The sequence below is a fragment of the Pinus tabuliformis genome, chromosome 6 (assembly GCF_031772625.1).
Source record: "Pinus tabuliformis cultivar Carrire ecotype Pingquan chromosome 6, CPIR1, whole genome shotgun sequence".
NCBI lineage: Eukaryota > Viridiplantae > Streptophyta > Pinopsida > Pinales > Pinaceae > Pinus > Pinus tabuliformis.
Genome location: NC_142292.1, coordinates 2,048,741,451 through 2,048,767,266, shown reverse-complemented (window position 1 = coordinate 2,048,767,266; position 25,816 = coordinate 2,048,741,451).

The following is a 25,816-nucleotide window of genomic DNA, read 5'->3' as shown; positions in this document are numbered from 1 at the left end:
AATGTAATTTATGGATATTAACAACTTTATCTTACATTAATCCTTATTCCTATTCAACGAAACGAAGGATAAAGTTTATGATGCACAATTCTAGAAAATCCATGTTTCTTCATTGTTTCGTTTGATATAAAACATCGTTTACTATCAATATGAAATATTGTGCCACAAACTAGCAATTTTTTTATTGTACTTTGCTATTGATATACTTTGTACATAGTTATTGATATATATTCTTCTATTGAGAAAGTTAATAAAACTCGATAACACTTTCGATTAAAAGTTGGTTTTTTTTGGTGTAGAAGAATGTTAAATGAAAATTTTTATATTTATTAAAAATAAAATAAAATTTAATAATTAATGAAAAAATATCTATAATAAAATTAATTTTAATAATTTGTAAAGAAATCTGATGAAAATACATCTTTTAAAAAAATTAAAAAATATGGAATAAATATTGAATATTATATTTATAAAAAAATCTAATTATTAATTAATAAGAAAAATATTAATATTGATAATGATTAAAGTTCATTATGGTTGGTTGAAACTTAAGAAAGTAAGAGATTAATTGAGACTCGTTAATATTTTATTTCTAGCGTAAAAAAGATGGGAAAGAAGTGTTCTTAGGTCATAATAGTTCTGTTGACTTAACAAGTCAAGAAGGTTGGTAGTGTGGAAAATGTTTTGGAAATGAGAATGGATGTGAGTAAGAGTCGAACAATCCAAGAGAAAGTGTTTTTCATCTTCAACCCTCTTAGTATCGCAAAGGTGACAAATTCTTTCATCCCAAGGTGTTTTGGGAATAGACCAACACCCAGTTTCACTTCAGAGCTCATGAGAATTAGTTCTTATCTTTGTAATGTTCATTTTCTTCTTAGCACTGGTCAAGACAAAAAGATAATTTTGGTTAGCAAGAGTGAGGTTGATCACCTCCTTATAATACCTTAGCTTCCTTTTCCCCTCTAGCTCCTTATCATCCCACAACTTATCCTTAAATTTGGAAGTAATAGTATTTTTAATATTATCCTTATTCTCCAAGATGATCTCCTCTTTTATCCCCCAATGGTCAAGCCAAGACTGGGCATCTTTGTGCCATCCTCACTTGAGCCAGAGGTGGGGGTTCTGGCTAGAGTTAGAAGCAATTTTGGGGAACCTCGTGGCTTCCATGTTGTAAAACTTCTTCTTATACATCAGATACCTAAACATAGCCATGTTTTTAATGGGGGAAAGACTAGCTTCAATCAAGAGGATATTATAGGGAGTACTTCCTTTAATCTTGAGGTTGTCAACTATAAATTTCTTTTGCATCAACTTGATCTTCCTCCACGATTATCTAGATATATTGCAACCCCAAACCTCATAGCCATATAAAATAACAGGGATAACGAGAGTCTTAAAGAGGAACTTTTTTTTATTCCAAACCCAAAAATCAATCGACTTACAATTGTTTTCAAGCTCATAATAAGTTTTACAACCTCCAATAATCATTTTCTCAATGCTATAATTCCAATTGAGTTGATGATGAATGTCAATACCTAAATATTTGTATGAAGAAACCTTATCCAAGTGGTTGTTATCATAGATGAAATTATCATGGTTTATCTTTTTGGATTTGATTATCATGACTTTAATCTTGTCGATATTACCAATCATACCCATCTTGGAGTAGTAATAATGGAGAATTTTAAGTCGCTTGTCGATATTGCCAATCATACCCATCTTGAAGCAGTAATCATGGAGAATTTTAAGTTGCTTGTCGAGATTAGAAAACAAATTCCTATTTTCTTGAAAATGGTACAAATATTACTTAGAATCTTAGAGTCACCCACATTTTATCATGATCAACGAGTTATACATTTTTCTAAATTTAGCTTTAAGCGATTAGTCTTATAATGTTTTATGTACATACGAGAGTTGTAAAAAGTATCCTCCACCCTTTTCAACGAGCTTTATTTTTATTTTTATCATTTTAATGTTTGTTTTTAAATGCCCAAACACATAAAATACACATAAAATGACTTCTTTTGTGAATTATTATTTAATATTTTCTAATACAAATTAAATAGTAATATATGAGATTTTTTTTAATATTTTTTAATCTTAATTTAAATTCTAAATTTCTCAACACTTCTAAGTTTAAAATGTAGATTTAGACTATATTATATTATATTATATTAATTTTTGAATAAGTTAACAAGAACATTGACATTAACACAAAAATTCAACAATCTAAACCATTGATTTTTTAATTCATTTTTGGTATTTTTTGGGATTTCATATGAAAGTCTATTTAGAAATTACAAAAAAATTAATCATAAGTTGTTAAATTTGTATTATATAAACGTTTTATAAAAAATTTAAAGCATTAAATTTATTTTTATATTAAAAAAAATACAAACGTTGAAGAAAAATCATCACTGCATTTCAATTAAAAAAAAACCAAACTTTCTATTTAAACTTTTCCATACAAATAATCTCACCATAATTTATAAAATATATAAATATGCTTTTATATATGACATTGGATAATTTTGCATGCAATATCATCTGCCCAACTTTCCCTCTACCTTTATATATTTGACACAGAAATAAAATATGGCGATTGTGATGTATGAACACACAATTGGAATAAAATTCGATCATGATGATTATATTTATGAATGATAGAATGAAAATGGATGATGACAATTTATGAATGATAGAATAAAATTTGATGATTTCTCTGAAAAAAGAATAAAATTTGATGATGACAATTATTTATCACTCTCGCATAGAAACGGAACAAACTTTCCTCTTTAGTCATGTACATAAATTGTTTTTATAAATGGTAATAGAATTGGGAATGGATTTATAAATTGAAAATGATTGGTTTTAAATGAAAAATGGTTTTATAAAATTAAATTTAAAAATATTTGTCATAAATATTTATATTATAATAATAAAATGTAAAGGTTACTTTTTTGTTATAAATATTAATATTTTGTATATGATAATTGTGGTTATTTATATGAATATGTGAGTTTTCAACTTACTTTTTTTGGAAGTGAAGTGTGTGAAGTTTTTGAAATATTATAATAATTAAAAAATTAGTAATATTGTTTTTAAGCTTATTTTATGTTCCAAAGAAATAAGTGGGATAAGTGGGAGTGAAAATTAGGAATTTGGTTTTCAAATTTTGATAGAGTTTACTTCGAAAATGTTCAATTATATTGTTATTTATGTTTATTAAAGTTGATATTGGTTTATTGAATTTTTAGAAAAGATAAAGAATTATTTGATTTTAAAATTTTATTTTATATTCAATTTCTATGGAGTGAGGATGGAGACAGATAGTGGTGTGTAGAAATTTTATAGAAATTGCAATTCTTCAAAATTTTGAATTAAAAATAAGAGATATAATTTTATTCTACTAATCTGCAAAATAGAAATCACAATTTAGAACAATATTCATAGATATGCAACAAGCAAAATTACAAGTACACAATGATTTATAGGGAACCCAATTAGGAAAAACCCCTCAAGCCTCTTTGCATTAATCAGTTGAATAGAGAAACTATCACAATTGCTTGCTCCAGCTCTGAGCACAACCTGCAAAAGAATAATTGTTCTCTCTGTTTAGTGAGAGCCTTTAGCTAACACTTAGCCAATTTTCTGCTCCTCCAACCTCTTATTTCCTTCCGCAAATTTGAGCAAATTTGAGCTCCTAAACAATAGGAAAGTCCTTGTTTCCTTGCGTAATTCGTAAGGAATTGAACTCCTGACATCATGCAACAATTGTACACTCAACTAGTATGCAACTCATATTACACTGGCCTTGTCTCCTCCACTTCAGCTGAGCAATTCAAATTCCATACATGCATAAGTTATTTTGGGTTGATTGATTGGTTAACCAACACATCTATGAGTTAGATTGATCTCCCATTGTACAACTGACCTTCAACTGGCTCTATCAATAGTTAGAGGTTAGTTAATTTAATACAACTAAAAATAACTGAACTAGATTACTAAAATTTAGCAATCACACATGCATGACTAAACTCCAAGCCCACTAACTCAAATTTACTGAGAAAATTGAGTGACAAGAGCCATGTCACACTAGTTCACTTCCTCCAAGTTGTCCTACTAATGTGGAAATTTGATTTACTCAATTTGGCTAAGGCTAAAGTCAAATTGAGCCTTTCTTGCTACATTTTTTAACACTCCCTCTTAACAAGAAAGGTATTTTTCACCAACCATATCCTACACCTATGGAATTCGAATTTACCTCTTAGCAATGCCTTTGTCAAGATGTCATCATCTTGCTTCTCAGTTGGAATGTATTGTAGGAACATAATTCTCATCTTCATATAGTCCCGCAAATGATGATACCAAATATTAATGTGCTTGGACCTGTCATGAAATACCAGATTCTGAGATAGCTTAATGCAACTCTGATTATCACTATATATCACTATCGAATCCATCTCCTAACTGAAAAGTCCCATAAATATTTTCCTCATCCATATGGCCTCATATGTTGCTTGACTTGTAGCCATGTATTTAGCCTTTGCTGAGTTGAGTGCCATAAACCTTTGCTTCCTGTTGTACCAGGAAATAGCTACGGACCCAACATTGAAGATAACACCTGAAGTACTTTTCATGTCTAGTGGACTCCCTACGCAATCTGCATCGGTGAAGCCTTAGAGCTTCACTCCCTATGTCCTCCTATACCATAATCCATCCTCGATAGTTCCTATGAGGTATTGTAACACATGCTTTGTTTCCTTCCAATACAGCTTCGTAAGCCTCACCATAGCTTGACTAAGTTATTTTACTACATAGAACATGTTAGGTTTGTGTTGACAACATACATCAAAGATCCCACAAGCTGCCTATAAATGGTATCATCAACCTCTTCAGTTGAAGTGGCATTCTCCTTCCTCCAGTTTGTAGTTAGAGGTGTGTCCATAGGCTTACAATTCTCCATATGAAATCTCTAAAGTATTTTAGAGGCATACTTCCCCTGAGACACAAACAGTTCACCATCACCTTGCCATATTTCTAGCTCGAGGAAGTAATGCATTAAGCCCATGTCTTTCATCTCAAATTCCCTTGTAAGATCCTCTTTGCAAGAGCGGATCAACTGCTCATCATCTGTCAATATTAAATCATCAACATACAAAACAAGAATAAGAAACTTACCATCTACCACAATATGATAGAGGTTTTCATCTGCTTCAATTTTGGTGAAGCCCAATCCACTGAGATAACTGTCGATCCGAGTGTACCATGCTCAAGGTGCCTATTTGAGACCATACAATGCTCTCTTGAGTCTACACACATGTGACTCCCGATCATATGTCTCAAATCCTTTTGGCTGCTCTATGTAAATTTCCTCCTCAACAACACCATTGAGAAAGGTGGTCTTCACATCCATCTGGTGGATTTTCCACCCCATCTACACAGCTAATACAATAATTGATCTAATGGAGGAATACCTTGCCACAGGGGAAAATGTTTCCTCATAGTCAACTTCCTCTACCTGAGAAAACCCTTTAGACATAAATTTTGCCTTGTACTTCTCGATGCTCCCATCAACTACATGTTTCACTTTGTAGATCCATCTAGAACCAACCATTAATTTCCCTTCTGGTCTCGGCACCACCTCCCATACACTATTCTTCATGATGGATTCATATTCTTCCACCATGGTATCGACCCAAATAGGTTGAGAAATTGCTTCCTCAAATGAAGAAGTCTCTAACTCAATGACATCTGTCATGACAACCATGTAACCTGTGTACCTCTTAGATTCCCTCCTTTGTCTATGTTATGATGTAGGAGATCCCACATGCTCATGTGCATGATGTATCAATATTTCTACTTCTTTGGTTCTCTTTCTCCCTTCTTTTGATATTTCTAGTTGAGTGGGTGTCTCCACTCGGCCTCCTCTCTGCTCCATTTGTGGTTTCTCCACAACTTCCCAAGGCTCCTCCTTTGAAGCTAAAAGCTCTTACTCTGGTGGGATACTCATCTCTCATTATAGATAGCATCTCATTTAGCAATAAGCAGCGCGGGAAGGTTTATCTTGTTCGACCGGTCCTCTCCCCTATAGGGTAAGGGTTAGGCCTTGGATGGGGGATGGAGAAGATATCTTAGCCTTCTCCTCATCAAACTTGACATATCTCCTCACAAATGTGATCCTTAGTGAAACAATAAATACACCCAGTACTTATGTGGAGTTTCAGTGTATCCTACAAAAACTCCCAACTCTAATGTAGGCTTAAGTTTCTTCCTCAAATCCTTGGAGACATGACAATAAATTGAAGCTCCAAAAATTCTAAATTGAGACACATTAGGCTTTCTCCTAGAGAAATTTTCCTCCAGTGTGATCATATCAATTATTCTATAAGAGCTCTGGTTTTGAAAGTAAATTTTTGTGTCATATGCTTCTGCCCAAAAACACAATGGCAACCCTTGATCATGCATCATAGCTCTTGTTGGTCACACTATGCTCTTGGTCTTCCTCTCAGCTACCTCATTCTACTGTGGGTTATGGGGTGTTATCAGTTCTCTTCGAATACCTTCTTTCACACAGAAATATTTGAAGGCATTAAAAAAAAATTCACCTCCTGAGAGCCTCCACCTTCTTCCCACTCCTACTCAACCAATGCTTTGAATTCAACAAATTTTGAGAAAACATCCTCCTTCTTCCGCATGAAGAATATCAAGCATTTTTTAGAGAAAAAACTAATAAAAATTACATAGTACTTATGTTTTGTTGTGGAGGTTGTAGAAAAGGGTCCACAAATATCAGAGTGGACTCACTCCAAGATTTCATCTGCTATGTTATCTCGCGCATGGAAAGTGGTTTTAACATATTTCCCCAATGTACAACCCTTGTAGACATCTTGTTGGTCAAGGGAGCCTTTAGGGAGACCAGTGGAAATATGTTACATGATTTTTAAGGCACCATGGTGTAGATGACCCAATCTCTTACGCCAGAGTTCTCTAACATATTGACTCTACACTTTTTTTGCCTTGCTTCTCGATGCAGCACAATATCCCACCTCAATTTTGTCTAGGTTCTTGACTCAAACTCCAATCTTCTTCACTTACCCGATACCTATGTGTCTCAGGAGTCCTTTCCCTTTGTTGAAAATAACATCATATCCTCTATCCTCTAATATTGGTATAGAGATCAGGTCCTTCTTCAACCCAAGTACAAACATAACATATTTTACATAAAGAGGGGAGGCTTTCTTCCTCTCAAAGGTGACAATCCAATTCTTATAACATTGTACCTCCCATCATCCCCCATTTCAATATCCATCTAGAGATCTTTCTCCTCCATGCTACTAAAAAACTCCTTGCACCCTGTCATATGGAATGAGGCATTGGAATCAAGGTACCACACACTCCCCATAATAGTGTTTTCCATTCATGCTATTAGGGTGTTGAAAATAGCAACAAGAAATGCTAAAAATAACATCTAGAAATTCTAATTTAATTTGTCCTTGACTTAAATTCTAATTATTTTCTCATAGAAACTTGTAATAGTTAAACTAAGTTAAGTTGACTTAGTTAACTTAGGAATTTCAAGTTGTAAGTCTATCTAGAGTCATGTAAGTGTGATCCCTAAGTTTTAGGGCTCCAGAGTGAGTTTATTGGAGTTGTAATTAGATAAATTGGTCTAACTAAGTTATAGACTGTTAAACTAGTTCAAAATGTTGGATGAACTAGTAGAGGTATAGTAGTGGAGTAGTGCACCAGTGCATCACCGATACCACACTAGTTAACTAAAGATTCACTGATAAATAAACCATGCATGTTATTTCAGAGGAAGACCCAACTAATATTAGAGTTCAAGAACAATGTACTATCAGTTGTATGATTTTCCGAGTTGTACAGATCATGCATGCAATTAGTTGAGGACCTAAGTTTGGATTGCGCAGTTTTGGAAGAAGGATTTCCATTAAAAATGGATTGATCCTCTTAGGAATTGCACAAGGAAGTAGGGTCTTGGAATTCAGAAGAATAGGCTAAGTGTTGGCTTAAGCTAGCTTGTGAGCAGAGAGTTAGATTATACTTGTGTAGGAATTGTTAAGGAGGAACAAGCATTGTATTTTCTTCTCAGATCTTTTGATTAATGCAATATATATAGTCATGGTTTTGAGTCGTTTCTTTACTTGAAGAAATATTGTGTTATATGCGATTGATATTCTTCCTCTTACTGATTATTGTTTTCATCGATCATTATTGGTTTCCGCTGTTGAAAGTAGAGTAGATTCTTGTCTTATGTTTAATATATCACATGAGTTGTTGAATCTACAGAAAAAATCTACATGGTATCAGAGTTTAAGGCAACATAGAAGAGGAGATTTCAAGTTTGGTTGTGCAAGTGAAATTCGAATTTTCAGTTCATACTTCAGAGTTGGCAAATGGATTTCTACGGTTTGAGACTTGAGTATGTCTTGGATGGAAGCTCAAATTACATATCCTGGAAGGACATGATGGAAGCAGTGTTGGAAGGCAATGGCCTCAAGGAATTCATTGATCAATACATTCCTCAGACTCCAACATCGAACGCTAAAGATCTGGCTGAATAGAGCAAGTTTGTGGCAAGGGCAAGGCGAATTATCCTTGAGGGAGTTCGAGATCACATTGTCTCGGGTCTCCATGGAAAGGATACTCCATACTCAATGTGGAAGGCATTGACGGACCTATTTCAAAATAGCAGTGATCATAGGAAGTTAGCACTAAAGGACAAAATTAGAAATATCAACATGGAGAAGGGCGACTCAATTCGAAATTACTTGACCAATTTCACTCATTGTCATGATGAGCTTGGAAGTGTCGGGATTACTGTTGTTGAGGACGATATGGTGAGCCTAGCTCTTCTAGGACTTCCCAAAAGTTGGAACAGTTATCAAGACTCTTTCAACGGGAGGGAGAAGCTACCAGATTGGGAAAGACTGTGGTCGTATTTGGTACAAGAAGAGTTTTGACGGAACACGAGAGATGGGACCTCTTCCAAAGAAGTGGAAGAGGACTTTTCCTTAGCGAGTAAGGAAAATAAATCCAAGGGAAATAAATCACAAGACGAGGTGGGCGGCAAGAATATGGACTTGTCAAAAGAACTGTCATGAGCACAGGCACTATGCCACGAATTTCCCACAAAATAAAGAAAGAAAGAAAGAGCTTGTAGTAGCTGCAATAGGTGAAGCTCTAGCTTCACAATTCAAACTTGATTTCACTGTCATTGCATGCATGACCAACACTGTAATGGGAGGCGTGTGGTATCTTGACAGCAGTGCTTCGTTCCATATGACGGGGAATAAAGATCTCTTTAGTGATTTTTAGGAGAAACACCTCAAGTAGAACATAGAGTTTGGAGATGGCAGGAGGTAAAGCGCTACCGAGATTGGTACAATTACCTTTTAGAGGGAGTTTGGCTCCCCTCTCAAAATAAAAGATGTGATGTATGTTCCAAGACTAAAGAAGAATCTTGTTTCCATTGCGGTATTGGAAGACCGTGGCTATGATGTGATTTTTAGTAAGGGAAAGGTTTTCCTTAGACACATCGCCATGAGATAGGTGAAACATATCGGTGTGCGAGTCAAGAACTTGTATGCTCTCAGGGTCGAAGATGCATGGAAAGCCTTGAGGAGTAATGCAAAGGTTAGAGAATTGGTGGTTGAGAGGGAGAGTGAATTACATCTCAACATGCAGCCCCAAAAGAAGCCTTAGAAGTAGTCTTAGACAATTGTGGAGCAGCCACAATTGGAGAAGCAGAGAGGAGACTCAGTGGAGAGATCCACTCAAGCATAGAAGAAGCAAGCTTAGAAATAGTCTCAGACAATTATGGAGCAGCCACAGTTGGAGAAGCAGATAGGAGAGAAAGTGGAGGCATCCACTCACGCAGAGACCTCCAGTAGTGGGAAATTTCGAGCCAGGTGGATAGAGGGAGCACATGTAGCCATACATCTAGGTGAGAGGTGGGGCGATGTGAAGTGATAGTCTCAAGAGGCTAGAAATTGGGCAAGGTCCATTGAGAGATTTTATCTCTTGGAACATACCTTGCTACGGGAGCCCAAAGTACATAGTGGCATAATTGATCAACAACAGTTGATGCAGTTAGAGATCAGAGTGACAGAGGCTAGAGCAGTCAGATACTGGAGAGTGCAGAGCAAAGTTGACAACAATGTAGAAAGGAAAAGTCAGCAAAAGCACCAAGTTTTCAGACAACAGAGGCAGAGCTAGTAGCAGTAAGAGACTTTGATGACAGATGTATCATACTGATTCAGGTTGGGTGTTTTTTTTTTTAGTTTCAGGAGTTGTTGTAGCAACAACACTAGAGTGAAGTTTTGCATGAAGAACATTCCAAAGGTTCAGGATCGGGATAGAGTTGAATTCCTTTCTTGTTGAGAGGGAGTATTGAAAATAACAACAATAAATGTTAAAAATAACATGTAGAAATTCTAATTTAATTTGTCCTTGAATTAAATTGTAATTCTTTTCTCATAGTAACTTGTAATAGTAAAACTAAGTTAAGTTGACTTAGTTAACTTAGGAATTTCGAATTGGAAGTCTATTTGGAGTCATGTAAGTGTGATACCTAAGTTTTAGGGGTCCAGATTGAGTTTATTGGAGTTGTAATTAGATAACTCAACCTAACTGAGTTATAGTAAGTTAAACTAGTTCTAATTGTTTGAGGAACTAGTAGAGGTCTAGTAGTGGAGTAGTGCACCAGTGCATCACCAATACCACACCAATTAACTGAATATTCACTCATAAATAACTTATGCATGTTAGTTCATTGGAAGACCCAGATGAGATTAGACTTCAGGGATAATGTACTATCAGTTGTATGATTTTCCGTGTTGTATAGATCATGCATGCAATTAGTTGAGGACCTAAGTTTGGATTGCGCAGTTTTGGAAGAAATATTTCCCCATTAAATATGGGATGGTCCTCTTAGGAATTGTGCAAGGAAGTAGGGGCTTGGAAGGCAGTAGAATAGGCTAAGTGTTGGCTTGAGCTAGCTTATGAGCAGAGAGTTAGATTATACTTGTGCAGGAATTTTTCAGGAGGAACAAACATTGTATTTTCTTCTTAGGTCTTCTGATTAATGCAATATAGATATTTGGGGTTTTGAGCAGTTGCTTTCCCTAGAAAAATATTGTGTTATGTGCAATTGATATTCTTCCTCTTGTTGATTATTATTTTCATCGATCATTATTGGTTTCCGTTGTTGAAAGTATAGTAGATTATTGTCTTATGTTTTAGTATATCACATGAGTTGTTGAATCTATAGAAAAAATCTACATATGGTGAAATCTAATTCGAATTATGAAGCCATTGCTTCACCTCCTTCTCCTCCTAAAGGCTTTTTGTTATACTTCTTGTGCGGACATTTTGTTTCATAGTGCTTGTATTCGTGGTAGTGGATTTTTTTTTATCTTGCTCAAGTCTTTATTCTTGCCATTATTTTGGTTGGATTCATGTTTGCTTTGGGTCTTCTTTCCTTTACCCTTCTCCCCCTTTCCAACCAAGGCAAAATTTTCTTCATCCTCTACTCTGGATGATGTTCCATCTCTGGTATTTCTCCTGAACTCTTCTTAAATGAAATCAGACCACAACCTTTCCCAATTTGGTAATTTTTCCCTTCCATTCACAGAGTCCTGGTAGTTGTGCCAGGATTTTGGAAAGCCTAGAAGAGCTAGGCTCACTAGATCATCTTCTACAACATTCACCCCAACCCCTCTAATCTCATATCAAACTTGTGTAAATTTGGAGATATATTGTTGAATAGTATCGTTTTTTTGCATCCTAATGTTTCAATGTTTGTTTTTCAGGGCCAATTTTCTATGGTCAATGCTATTTTCGAATAACTCAGCCAATGTCTTTCACATAACATATGGTGTTTCTTTGCCATGGAGATTTGAGACCAAAAGTTTTGTCACACCTTCCAAAAGAATTATCCTGGCCTTTGCAACATCCTTCTTCCATTGGGCTAATTGTTGTGCATCAGACTGTTGGGGTTTTGCAATGTCACTTTTAACATATTATAACACACCATTATCATCAAGAATTGCTTCCATTCGTTCTTTCCAGGTTATGAAATTAGAGCTACCATCCAGGACATATTCCAATCTCAGTCTGTTGAAAGACATTATCCCGATCCTGAAGAAAAACTGTTGCACTGAAGATGCAAATTCGAAATTCTTGAGGGACAAGTTCGAAATACTGGTTCTAATGTGATTTCAAGGCTGTGATACCATGTAGAAATTTTATAGAAATTGAATCTTCTTAAGATTTTGATCTGAACTTAAACATGAATGCAATAAATTACAGATAGAACCATAAATACAGAGATACAGAAGAAATAACACTTCATTTCATTAATATCAAATACTGAAATATGCTTACGAACATAATGGAAATAAACTAGCTCAGGCGATGGTAGCTTATCTCTAAGAAGAGATGTGGTGGCTACATGCCTCTAAATTGTGTTAAAATGAAGCTCAAGGGCCTATTTATTATTGAACAACAAGGGAAACCCTAACCCAAAGAGATGGAACACCAAGAGTTTGTGGGCTCCATTGGGGTTAGTTGGGCAACCAACTTCCTGAGGTCGTAACTTGGTCATATTATCTCTGTTTGGCGCATACAATAACTTGTTGGAAAGATATCTATAAGTACAATATGGTTTACGGCAATCCCATGCCTATGTCTGCGAGCCTATTGCAGACCTAAAAAAATGTTGTTTGGGGGGTCAAAACTGCTCTAGAAGTTCAAGACGCGAAAAACTACTAAAATTAGTAAACACTGCAATAAACAAGGAAACGAATGAAACTGACTGGAGGTCTAGGTGGAATAGGAGGGTGGCCACCAATATCCACCTAGATCATGTATTTTGAACTAAAAACAAGAGACATAATTCTACTCTACTAATCTATGGAATAGAAATCACAATTTAGAAAAACATGCATATACATGCAACAAGCAAAAATACAAGTACGCAATGATTTCTATGGGAAACTAACAGGGAAAACCCACTCAAGAATATTTTCATTAATCATTTGAATAGTGAAACTATTACAATTTCTTGCTCCAGCTCTGACCACAACCTGCAAAAAACAATTGTTCTCTCTACTGAGTGAGAGCCTCTAGCCAACACTTAGGCAATTTTTTGCTCCTCTAACCTCCTATTTCCTTCCACACATCTGAGAAAATTTGAGCTCCTAAAAAATAGGGAAGCCCCTATTTCCTTGCACAATTCCCAAGGAATTGATCTCTTGACTGCATGCAACAATTGTACACTCAACTAGTATACAACTCATGTTACACTGGCCTTGTCTCCTCCACTTCAACTGAGCAATTCGAATTCCATGTATGCATATGCTATTTTGGGTTGATTTATCAGTTAATTGACAAATCTCTGAGTTAGATTGTTGTTCCACTCCACAACTGACCTTCAAATGACTCTATCAAGGATTAGAGGTCAGTTAAATGAATACAACTGAAAATCATTGAAATAGATTGCTAAAATTTAGCTATCACACATGCATGACTGAATTCCAAGCCCACTAACTCGATTTTACTGAGAAAACTGACTGAAAAGAGCCATATCACACTAGTTAACTACCTCCAAGTTGTCCTGCGGATGTGGAAATTCGATTTACTCAATTTGACTAAGGCTAAAGTCAATTTGAGCCTTTCTTGCTACATTTTTTAACAGAGTGTGGGGACTTTCCCTCTCAGACCATATGCATACAAGAGAATTTGAGTTTTGAACCCTTGTATAACTATGAAAATCGTCATTTGTAGGAGGAGAGGAGGAAGGAAAGACTGACTTTGGCGGGCTTTGCTAAGGAAAAAATTGGGTGTCTTTGGTAATGAGTTTTGGCTGGTTTGGTGGACATTTTTTTACATTGTAGAAGGGGATTGCTTCAACTCTCAGTGGAAGCAACTATATTTGGCTCCTAGGATAGAATTGCATATATATACAAAGGTTGAAATAAATGTTGTTATTAGACAAATTGAAGAAAACTATGGTGTTGGAACCCTATGGCTTGGCACTTAGGGAGATTGTAAGCAACACTAAGACTCTTCAAGTTCTCACTCGTTGCTGGCAGTCCAACCTTATTGTTCTTGGTTCATAGAGGGATAAGGAGGGCACCCACTCTCGTCAAAAAGTAGTCACTCCTACGCGGGTAATTCTTAAAATTCTTTGAGTTGGTCACTCTCTTACTAGTATTATCTTTGTTTGGAATTATTCGCATCTAAAATATACTATTGGATTTAAGTTTTGGTCTTGAAATCCTCCTTAAGAGTAGTATTTTCTTTGTTTACACTATGCTAGTGGGGTTAGCCGTGTCCCTCTCCTATTGTTGATGACTCTAAATATCAATTTAAGGCTCGAGATTCTTGCTTGGGATCATTGTTTGTTAAGTTTAATTGGTGAAATTTTGGGGTTTATACACCCATAGATGAGAACTACCTTGGCAAGTATAGTTAGGCCTTGTAAGTGTTAGTTGTATTCATTTGGATACATGTGGATTTTCATTCCCAAGAATAAGGTCATGCTCCTTTAGGGCTTATTGCTTTGGGTATACTCTTTGCTTGAGTCCATGACCAATATTTATCTGCATTCTTCTTTCATTGGTCAAAATTATGTAGTTACTTGGTGGATACCCTAGCATGGCAATGTGTAGCACTAATGCATGCGTAGTAGATGCATGGGGGTGGTCGAGGGCCACAGGGTTGCAACCAGGTTCAGGAGTCCACTGAATCCTTTCACTTGGTCATCCCCCTAGAAACCCAAAATGAAAATCGACATATGGAAGCTTTAATAGTTGGAGAAAGGTAAGCCTTCTCATATTCATAGCTTTCAGAGGATATTGGTCAGTGGTTCCTGACCCTAGTCATACGAGGGGAAGGAAAAAGTAGTAATTTATTTCCTTAACCTTGTATTAGCAAATGAAAACTCTGTTGGGAAGAGTTCTCAGTGAGAAGCAAGCTAAGACTTATAATGTTTTCACAAGCCTTGTGGATGTGGAGTGGGATAAAATAAATCAACAAGTCTATATTGAGATAATGGATGCTTGTTTAGCTCATATGGAGAGTCACATTCCATGTATCGCAACTTCGTCAGCTCCCCCCTGGATCTAATGTTCAGGATCCCGCTTCAGGTACTTCTTCTGATTCATAGATTGTCTTATGGATGATGGTATTTATGTTTTGAGGGTCCATTGTGTTGTAGACACTTCAGTTATGTTTCTGTGGTTAGTATTTTTGAGATTCTAGACTAATTACTCTATAGATAGGTGGTCAACAACACATGGTTTCCTGCAGGGCAGGTTGAGATTACCTGTCGATCAGACTGGTTCAGTTGTATGGAAAAATTATGTAGTGTTTGATATATTAATGTGAGCAATATAAAACAACTTGCAAAAAAATTATTTTATATTCAAGAAGTTTTAAGAAAAGTATTCCCAAGTCACCATAGTGTTGATATGTGAAAATATTGGGAAGTTTGGTATTGTAACAAATATTTTGAAATTGAGATATAATGTGGGTGTACTCATAATGTTTTAAAAGAGAATTTACTTTTCATCATGAGATTACAAATTCTTTCAATCAACTATGTTTTAAGAATTGTCCAACACATTGTTTCACTAGGGAGCTCATAGGAGTTCGTTCTTATTTTAGTGATGTTTATTTTCTGCTTTAATCTAATTAAAAGCAAGATTAGGGTTGATCACTTCCTTATAGTATCATAATTTTCTCATATCCTCTAATTCTTTAGTGCATCACAATTTCTTCTTAACTTTAGATGAATCACATTTTTAATGATATCATTATTCTGTAAATAGCCTCTTCCTTGATACTTCAATTATTTAGCTAAGACTTGGTATTTTTATGCCAACCTTGCTTGAGCTATAAGTGGTTTTGGATAGAGTTTTAAGAAACCTTAGGAATCCTCTTGTCTCCCATGTTGTTTATCTTATTCTTTCACATTAAGTACCTAGTCATGGGCATGCTCTCAATAGGGAAATGACTTGCTTCTATGAGGAAGATAGGATCAAGTATATTGCCTTTAATTTTAATATTATAAGTTATAATATACTTTTGAATTTACTCTATCTTTCTCCATGATTATTTAGAGATGTTGTAACTCCAATATTCACATCCATTTAGGATAACAAAAGTGACAAAAGTCTATAATAGAAGTTTATTCTTAACCCAAAGCTAAAGGTTCATTGGTTTGCAATTGTTTTCAAATCCATAATAAGCTTTTCACCTTCCATTTATCCTTTTCTCAATGTTATAGTTCTAGTTAAGTTTATGGTGAAGATATATTTCAAGATATTTGAATAAAGTCACTTCCTCCAAATTGGTATAGTCATACATGAAATTAGTGTTTAGTGATCTTTTTGGATTTGATTATAATAACCTTTGTTTTGTCAATGTTAAAACTCACATTCATACTAGAGGAAAAATCCTTAGCAAAATTTAGTTGTTTATCAAGATCATAATGACTCCTCATTAGAATAACAATATTATCGTTATAAAGAAGAAGGACAAGACTATTCTAGCTAGAGACATGTCGACACATCTTGCTTCTTCCAAGAAACCCTCTAAATTGTTAATATACATGCCCAAAAGGGTAATGGATAAGGGACAACCTTACTTAACTCCTATATTACCATTAATTTCTTCCAACCAACCCTTAATGTTCCTAGATTTGGCAGTAATATTCTCATATAGCGTTATCATAATATCTCTCAACTCAGAAAGAACTTTCATTTTTTCTAATTCATTTTAAATGTTTGCTTTGGGCACTATATCAAATGTCCTTTTAAAGTAAATGAAACAACAAGGATATTGGATTTATTGTTATGACACTTCTCTTAAATGATCATAAGTGTGACAATGTGGGTGACAGTTGAATGATAACTCATAATTCTGGCTTGATATTTAGCTCTTTTTCCATGGCTTTATTATCATACAATAATCTTTTTTTCTAGAATATGCATATAGTTTACCTAAAAGGTGTCTAAAATATAGCTAATCATAATGGTCCTATAAATAGAGGGATTGTTTTTATCCCCACCTTTAAATATAGGAATATTAAGGTTTTGAAGTCCAAGGCTTAAGGAAGCCTTAAGCCCTACATAACCACTAAAGTAAATAACTTAAGAATGTATGGGATGGATTTAGACTATCAAATTTTTAGAATTTCTATTTGGTAACCTTTGATGTTTGGACTTTTTCCTTTTGTGAGCCAATTAACCCCAAACTACATGTAGTTTAAAGAAAAACTTCTTGAATGTTATTGATGATATTAAGGGATTCATAAAACATTTTAAGTTAAGAATTTTAGTCTCTCAAAAGAGAATATTATTTAATTTAATTTTGTGAGTTAAAGTTTACCTCTAAAATCTAATTTAGAAAAGTGTAAAAAGTTTTCTTACTTCATATGGATATAAAGTCAATTTTATTTATTTATTTTTAATCAACACCTACACCTATATAAAAAAACTTAATAAATAAAAAATATATTTTAAAATGATTATGAAAGTCTTCACTATCATCTTTCATTAAAAAAAAAATCCTATTTAACTCTTTGGAAAAAAAATCAATTTATTATTATTTTTTAATAAATATTTATAATTTTTAAAAATTCATTTATAAATAATTTATAAAACTTTATATAAAATTCATAAAATTTATCATTATCTATTAATTTTTTATATTAATTATAGTATATATACTAATCTTATATTCCTTACATAGTCTCAAACACTTTAGAAACTCACAAAGTTCCATTTACAAGAAAACGTCATAAACATCTATATCTATAAATATTTATTTCTATAATTACTATTCATGATATCATTATGTTTATTATTAATTTTTTTTATTATATTAATTTAAATTTATTTTAATTTTAGATTTATTATATATCCAAAGGAATTAAATCTTTGGAAGTGTAAATCTTTTTTAATATTTTTACATTAATTTACACTTTTAAAATTTTGATCTTTTCAATTTGAGATAAATCTCAAATTAAAATGAATTTATAGTAATTTTCTCAAATATATATGTAACTATTTTTTTACATCTCTTTATGTATATCAGATGTCAATTCCATATGGAGAAATGAAGGAATTACACATCTCCATCTCAATTACATGAATGGAGCAAACTACACCTCTTCCACATATATACACTATTAAAATGCTCTCTCTATATACATAAAATTGATATTAAAATATTTTACTTATAAATAATATTAAAATATTTTATTTAAAATAAAATAAAATGTTTTACTTATAATTGATATTGAAATATTTTATTTAAAATTTGTATTAATTTTTTTAATTAATAGTATCCATTTACAATACCATATCTCAATACAAAATAAATTACATGCCTCTTTTCTAACAACACATTATTAAAATATTTAAAATAAAGCATAAAGTTTTTATTTTATTTATTTATTTATAATTATACTTATTTTAGTTTAAGACACTCTGTTAAGGCACTCCTTGATGTGAGGTCACCTGTTCAATTCTCTGCCCCATGGGGTGATATATTGGACATGATGACCATGTAGCCTTGTGAAGCTTACAAAAAAAAATATAATTAAAATATTATCATTTACAGTGAAACATTTTTTTATTATTAATATTTTTTATTGTATATATCAACTTCATATAAATATCAACCGACCTAGATCCATCTTAACCCCAGATCTATCAAGCTTCGAGAGGGATCAAATCTCTCGAGGTGCAAACCTTTTCTTTTAATGCAAAACTTGAGGAAATGTTTGCACCTCCAGATATTTGATCCCTTTCGACGGTTGATAGGTTCGGGGTTAAGATGGATCTAGGCTGGTTATATAATACTATAAAATATCTATATTTGTATGTATGTACGTTTCTTTCGTATTCTCTCTCTTTCTCACCCCCAAACATACACACACTCTCTCTCTCCATATCTATCTCTCTCTCTCTCCCTCTCTCTCTCTTCCCTCTCCATCTCTCCCTCCCTCCCTCCCTCTCCATCTCTCCCTCCCTCCCTCCCTCTCCATCTCTCCCTCGTCACTCCCTCTCTCTCCCCACCTTTCTCCCTCTATTTCTTTCTTTTTCCCTCCCTCTCTCTCCCCCTCCAACTCCATCTCTCTCTCCTTTCTCTTGAGTCCTTTCTCTTGGGATTTCTCTCTCTCTCTCTCCAACTTTATCAGTGTCTCCTTCCCCCCTCTCTCTTAAATTTCATCCAATTGTATTGCGTTTAAGAAAGTATCTTAATTAAAAAAAAAACTCAATTGGTTGTAAAATATTAAACCTATATTTTGGATTAATACTTTTATATATAAATTTCACATCTTTGTATAAGTATTCTCTTCTTTAATTTATTAAAACCTTGATTTTATTTCTATGGGAATATTTTTAGTAGTCATGAAGATAGAGGGTTTAGATATATCTAAAAAGTAATTATAACCATTTTCCTTTTAAATTCAATTAAAAAGATGTTATAAAATTAAATTAAATTAAAATATTTTGATTGTGAAATAAGTTATAGTTTTTTGGCATGTGGTATTGATAAACCATGGCATTGGCCCATGATATTGTAACAAAGATTATTTACAAGTTAATAATATTCATGGTAAAGTTGGGGTGAATATCCATGCTTAAGAATCTTGTCATATTGTTATAAAACATTTTGATTGTGAAATACGTTATGATTTTTGGGTGTGTGGTATTGATAAGCCATGGTATTGGTCTATGGTATTGTAACAAAGCCTATTCACAAGTTTATAATATCAATGGAAAAGTGGGGGTGAATATCAAGAGTTAAGAATCTTGTCATATTGTTATAAAATATTTTGATTGTGAAATAAGTTATGTGTTTTGAGCATGTGGTACTGATAAGCCATGATATTAGCCCATGGTATTGTAACAAAGTCTATTTAAAAGTTAATAACATCCATGGTAAAGTGTGGTTGAATATCCATGGTTAAGAATCTTGTCATATTGTTATAAAATCATTTGATTGTGAAATAAGTTATGTTTTTTGGACATGTGATATTGATAATCCATGGTATTGGCCTATGGTATTGCAAAAAAGCATATTTACAAGTTAATAATATCCAGGAGAAAGTGGGGGTGAATATCTATGTTTAAGATTCTTGACATATTGTTATAAAATATTTTGGTTGTGAAATAAGTTGTGGTTTTTGGGCATGCGGTATTGATAAGGCATGATATTAGCCCATGGTATTGTAACCATATTTACAAGTTAAATATATCCACGACAAAGTGGGAGATGAATATCTATGTTTAAGATTCTTGACATATTGTTATAAAATATATTGGTTGTAATATTTTTATTTTATATTAAAAAATAATAATTATTTTAATATATTTTAACTTAAAAAATATTATATTTTTAATTTTATAACATATTTTTCATAAATTTAAATATTAACATATTTATATTCCAAAAAATATAATTAGAAGTTTTATTTATATGATAATATTTTTTTTTTGTAAGCTTGGTAGGACTACATCTTCATACATAGGTAAGATAGTTTGCTTTGCTTCCCTCTATTTCTAGATGTCTATATAAGCAAAGATATGATTAAAAAAGCTAGTTAAAAGGTCAAATGAAGTCCTAAAATCTTGCCCTTAGAAACCGTGTGTGACAATATTTAGAATGTGACTAACTAACATATGCATATTATTTGTAAGGCTAGTTTTTTCAAAATGAAAACCAAAAGCGCCTGAACATAAAAACTACCAAATCCACAAAAATCGATAAAAAAAGGAAAACTTTATAAAACACACACAAAAAACTAAGTTTCTATTACAGGAGGAACAAAGCTTGAAGGTGCATCTATTGTAATGTCAATGGGTGGTCTCTCGAACCAACAACTAATTCTAAAGCTAAAATCCCACCATGTTTCTTAGTTAGCGATTTGCAAAGGGTGAGGAGCATTTCCCCTTGCTTTTCTGACTCCAGACCCACAAATATATGTGCTACCAACATCTTGGTATTCCAATACACTTCCAAAGTCCTAAAGAATTTGGTGTCGTAGGTATGACTTAAACCTGTGTTTGGAATGAACTTTGTAATTTCAACCCAGAGAGCTTCTTCAGGGATGGAATCTCCCTCCAATTTGACTTCTTCCTCCACTAATTTTAGTTTTTCATGAGTCATAGGAGAAAAAACACATTGGATGGAGTGAGTAGCTTCCATAACATCAAATTCAACCCTTGTTTGATGAATAAGAGGTTGACCCCGACGAGTTAGATGGGGAGCCATAAGGGTAAGTAGAGACTAATAACGACATACCAGAGAATGGATCAAGCATAGAATGTCAGAGTAGGAGACGCGAAGTTGGGCAAAAGAACAAACAAGGAGGTAATGAATAAATCCATTCCCACAACGTTGAACCAAAAAAGGCTAGACATATTGCATGTCATGTGTAGTAATGTTAACTACTCTCAACATTAATGCCAAAGATACATGTTAGATAATGGAGGGGTTTGGACGTCGTCACATTAGAGAACCATATATATATATATATGTATATATAGATAGATATCAGATGAATTGATAGACTTGTCACCTATCACGGAGGAGACCTCGGATGGAGTTAGTGTGATTGCCACTACACTCTTGAGCCTGGTGCAACTGCCACAGTTATCCCCCAAGTCGGTTCATGCACTAGAGCAGGATGAGAGAAGCACATGTCTTCGTGAGAGTCATGTCCCAATCCACCACCCATTTTTTAATCACATTTTTTAATCACACAAATAACCACTCGATCATGAGGAAACATTTTACTACTTTATCATGTAAATAGTTTAAGTTCAAATTTTAGTGATTATAAAGTTATTTTTGTTTGTATAAAAGAATATGTTTAACATTTCCTTTATTATTTTTTAAAACCATCTCTAACAAGCTAGATTAATTAAAATATATAAAATATATGTGTGAGAGAAATCAAAATAATTAAAATTTTACATTAATTAATTATATGTATAATTTAAAAAGTTTAGGATTTAAAGATAATTTAGTATTTACATCGACCCCACACACATTTAAATATAAGGGTGTGCGGTTTAATTTTATAGTAAATATCTTTCTTGTTATTAAAGTTTTTATTTTTTAATTTAGATTTATTTAGAATTGACTAAAATCTTGATGAAAGAATATGTTTAACTTTTCCTTTATAGTTATTTTTTTAAAACCATATCTAACAAGCTAAATTAATTAAAATATATGTGTGAGAGAAATCAAAATAATTAAAATTTTACATTGATTAATTATATGTATAATCTATAAAGTTTAGGATTTAAATGTAATTCAATATTTACACCCACCCGAGTCACACATTTAAATATAAGGGTATGCGGTTTAATTTTATAGTAAATTTCTTACTTGTTATTGAAGTTTTTATATTTTAATTTCGATTTATTTAGAATGGGCTAAAATCTTGATGGGTATAGTTTTTCCATATCTATAGTTTAAATCACGGTGAAATTATAAGTTTTTTGATTTAAGGGTTAATAGTTTAGGGGGTTGACCAAACGAGTTCAATTCCCATAAATGATATGTTAATATTAGTTTAAGGGTTTTGTCAGCTTTAATTTAGACTTTGTCCATTTTTTTTTTAATTTTTTTTTTTTTATAGAATTGGCTAAAATATTGAAGGGTATAGTTTAGCGATATCCATAATTTAAATCATGTTGAAAATATACTCATCTATAATTAAGGGTTATAGTTCAGGTAGTTGGCTATGTGGGTTCAATTCCATAAATGATATGTTAATATTTTTTTTTTTTTAGAATTGGCTAAAATCTTGAAGGGTATAGTTTAGCCATATCCATAATTTAAATCATGTTGAAAATATACTCATCTTTAATTAAGGGTTATAGTTCAGGTAGTTGGCTATGTGGGTTCAATTCCCATAAATGATATGTTAATACTAGTGTAAGGGTTTTGTCAGCTTTAATTTAGACTTTGTCCAGCGAATCATGGCAAGTTACCAAGATATATATATATATATATATATATATATATATAACACTAGTCTAAGAGTTTTGCCGGCTTTAATTTATTCTTTCTCAAGAGAATCCTCGCAAGTTACCAAGATATATATAACTAATTTTGTACTTATCACATTAATCAACTTAATTTGTCATTACATAAATCAACTTAATCTGTCATTACATATTCATATTTTATTTTAGAAGTGAGTTTTTAACATTTCCACTTTTGTCTTTGTCTTCCTATTGAGAGATAGACATCTTTCTTTACTTACAAATGAACTCATTCTAAAAACATTTGTTATTATTATCTAGCGAGGTACTTTTCTATTAAGATCCATCACTCTTTTAGAAAATCAACTTGGGATATTCAACTTTTTGGATCATTAAGGGGCACCTTCCTCTATTTACTCAAAAAAATATATTTTTATCTAAAATTATTTAAGTAGATATAAATAATATATATATATATATATATATATATATTTTATAGGATTCATTTTAAAATTATTATTATTTAAATTTAATGGAAAAAGTCAATATTCATTACTTATAAATGTTTAATTTTTATAATTTCAATATTTTAAAATTAATTACTCATAATTTTATAATTTTTATAATTTCCATATTTTAAAATGAATTATTCATAAATTTTTAATTATCACAATTTTCATATTTTAAGGAATGGGAGCCATAAGGGTAAGTAAAGACTAATAACTACAGACCAAATAATGGATCAAGCAGAGAATGTCAGAGTAGGAGAGGGGAAGTTGGGCGAAAAGGAGGTAATGAGTATATCCATTGCCACAACATTGAACTAAAAAAGGCTAGACATCTTGCATCTCATGTGTACTAATGTTAATTACTATCAACATTAATGCCAAAGATACAAGTTATATAATGGAGGGGTTTGGACGTTTTCATATTAGAGAACCATATGAGGAATAGGTAGACCTGTCACCTATCACCAAGGAGAGCCACTACACTCTTCAGTAGTGGATGGGTTTGGACGTTTTCGTATTAGAGAACCCTATGAGGAATAGGTAGACCTGTCACCTATCACCAAGGAGACCTGAGATCGTTGCCACTACACTCTTCAGTGATGGAGGGGTTTGGATGTTTTCATATTAGAGAACCATATGAGGAATAGGTAGACCTGTCACCTATCACCAAGGAGACCTGGTATTGTTGCCACTACACTCTTCAGTGATGGATGGGTTTGGACGTTTTCATATTAGAGAACCATATGAGGAATAGGTAGACCTGTCACCTATCACCAAGGAGACCTCAGATTGTTGCCACTACACTCTTCAGCCTAGTGCAAATTCCATAGTTATCCCCCAAGTGGGTTCATGCACTAGAGCATGAAGGGAGAAGCACATGTCCTGGTGAGAGTCATGTCCCAATCCACCATCCATTTGCCACTACACTCTTAAGCCTAGTGTAACTTCCATAGTTATCCCCCAAGTCTGTTCATGCACTAGAGCAGGATGGGAGAAGCACATGTCCTGGTGAGAGTCATGTTCCAATCCACCACCTATTTGTTGCACATGTCCTGGTGAGAGCCATGTCCCAATCCACCACCCATTTATTTAATCGCACAAATAACCACTTAATCATTCATAAACATTTTACTACTTTATCATGTAAATAGTTTAAGTTCAAATTTAGTTATTATAGAGTTATTTTTGTTTGTATAAAAGAATATGTTTAACCTTTCTTTTGTAGCTATTTTTTTAAACCATATCTAACAAGCTAAATTAATTAAAATATATGTGTGAGAGAAATAAAAAAAATGAATATTTTACATTAGTTAATTATATGTATAATTTATAAAGTTTAGGGTTTAAATGTGATTTAATATTTACACCCACCCTACACACATTTAAATATAAGAGCGTGCTGTTTAATTTTATAGTAAATTTCTTTCTTGTTATTATTTTATTTTTTAATTTCGATTTATTTAGAATTGGCTAAAATTTTGATGAAAGAATATGTTTAACCTTTCCTTTATAGTTATTGTTTTAAAACCATATCTAACAAGCTAGATTAATTAAAATATATGTGCGAGAGAAATCAAAATAATTAAAATTTTACATTAATTAATTATATGTATAATTTATGAAATTTAGGATTTAAATGTAATTTAATATTTACACCCCCCACCACACATTTAAATATAACGGTGTGTGGTTTAATTTTATAGTAAATTTCTTTCTTGTTATTAAAGTTTTTATTTTTTTAATTTCAATTTATTTAGAATTGGCCAAAATCTTGATGGGTGTAGTTTTGCCATATCCATAGTTTAAATCATGGTGAAATTATACTCATCTTTATTTAAGGGTTAATAGTTTAGGTGTTTGACCAAGTGAGTTCAATTCCCATAAATGATATGTTAATATTATTTTAAGGATTTTGTCGTTTTTAATTTAGACTTTGTCTAATTTCTTTGTGTTTGGTTATTAAAGTTTTTATTTTTCTTAATTTAGATTTATTTAGAATGGGCTAAAGGGTATAGTTTAGCCACATCCATAATTTAAATGATGTTGAAAATATACTCATCTTTAGTTAAGGGTTATAGTTTAGGTAGTTTGCTATGTGGGTTCAATTCCCATAAATGATATGTTAATACTAGTCTAAGGGTTTTGTCCGCTTTAATTTAGACTTTGTCCAGAGAATCCTCGCAAGTTACCAAGATATATATAACTAGTCTAAGAGTTTTGTCGGCTTTAATTTAGACTTTGTCAAGAAAATCCTCGCAAGTTAGC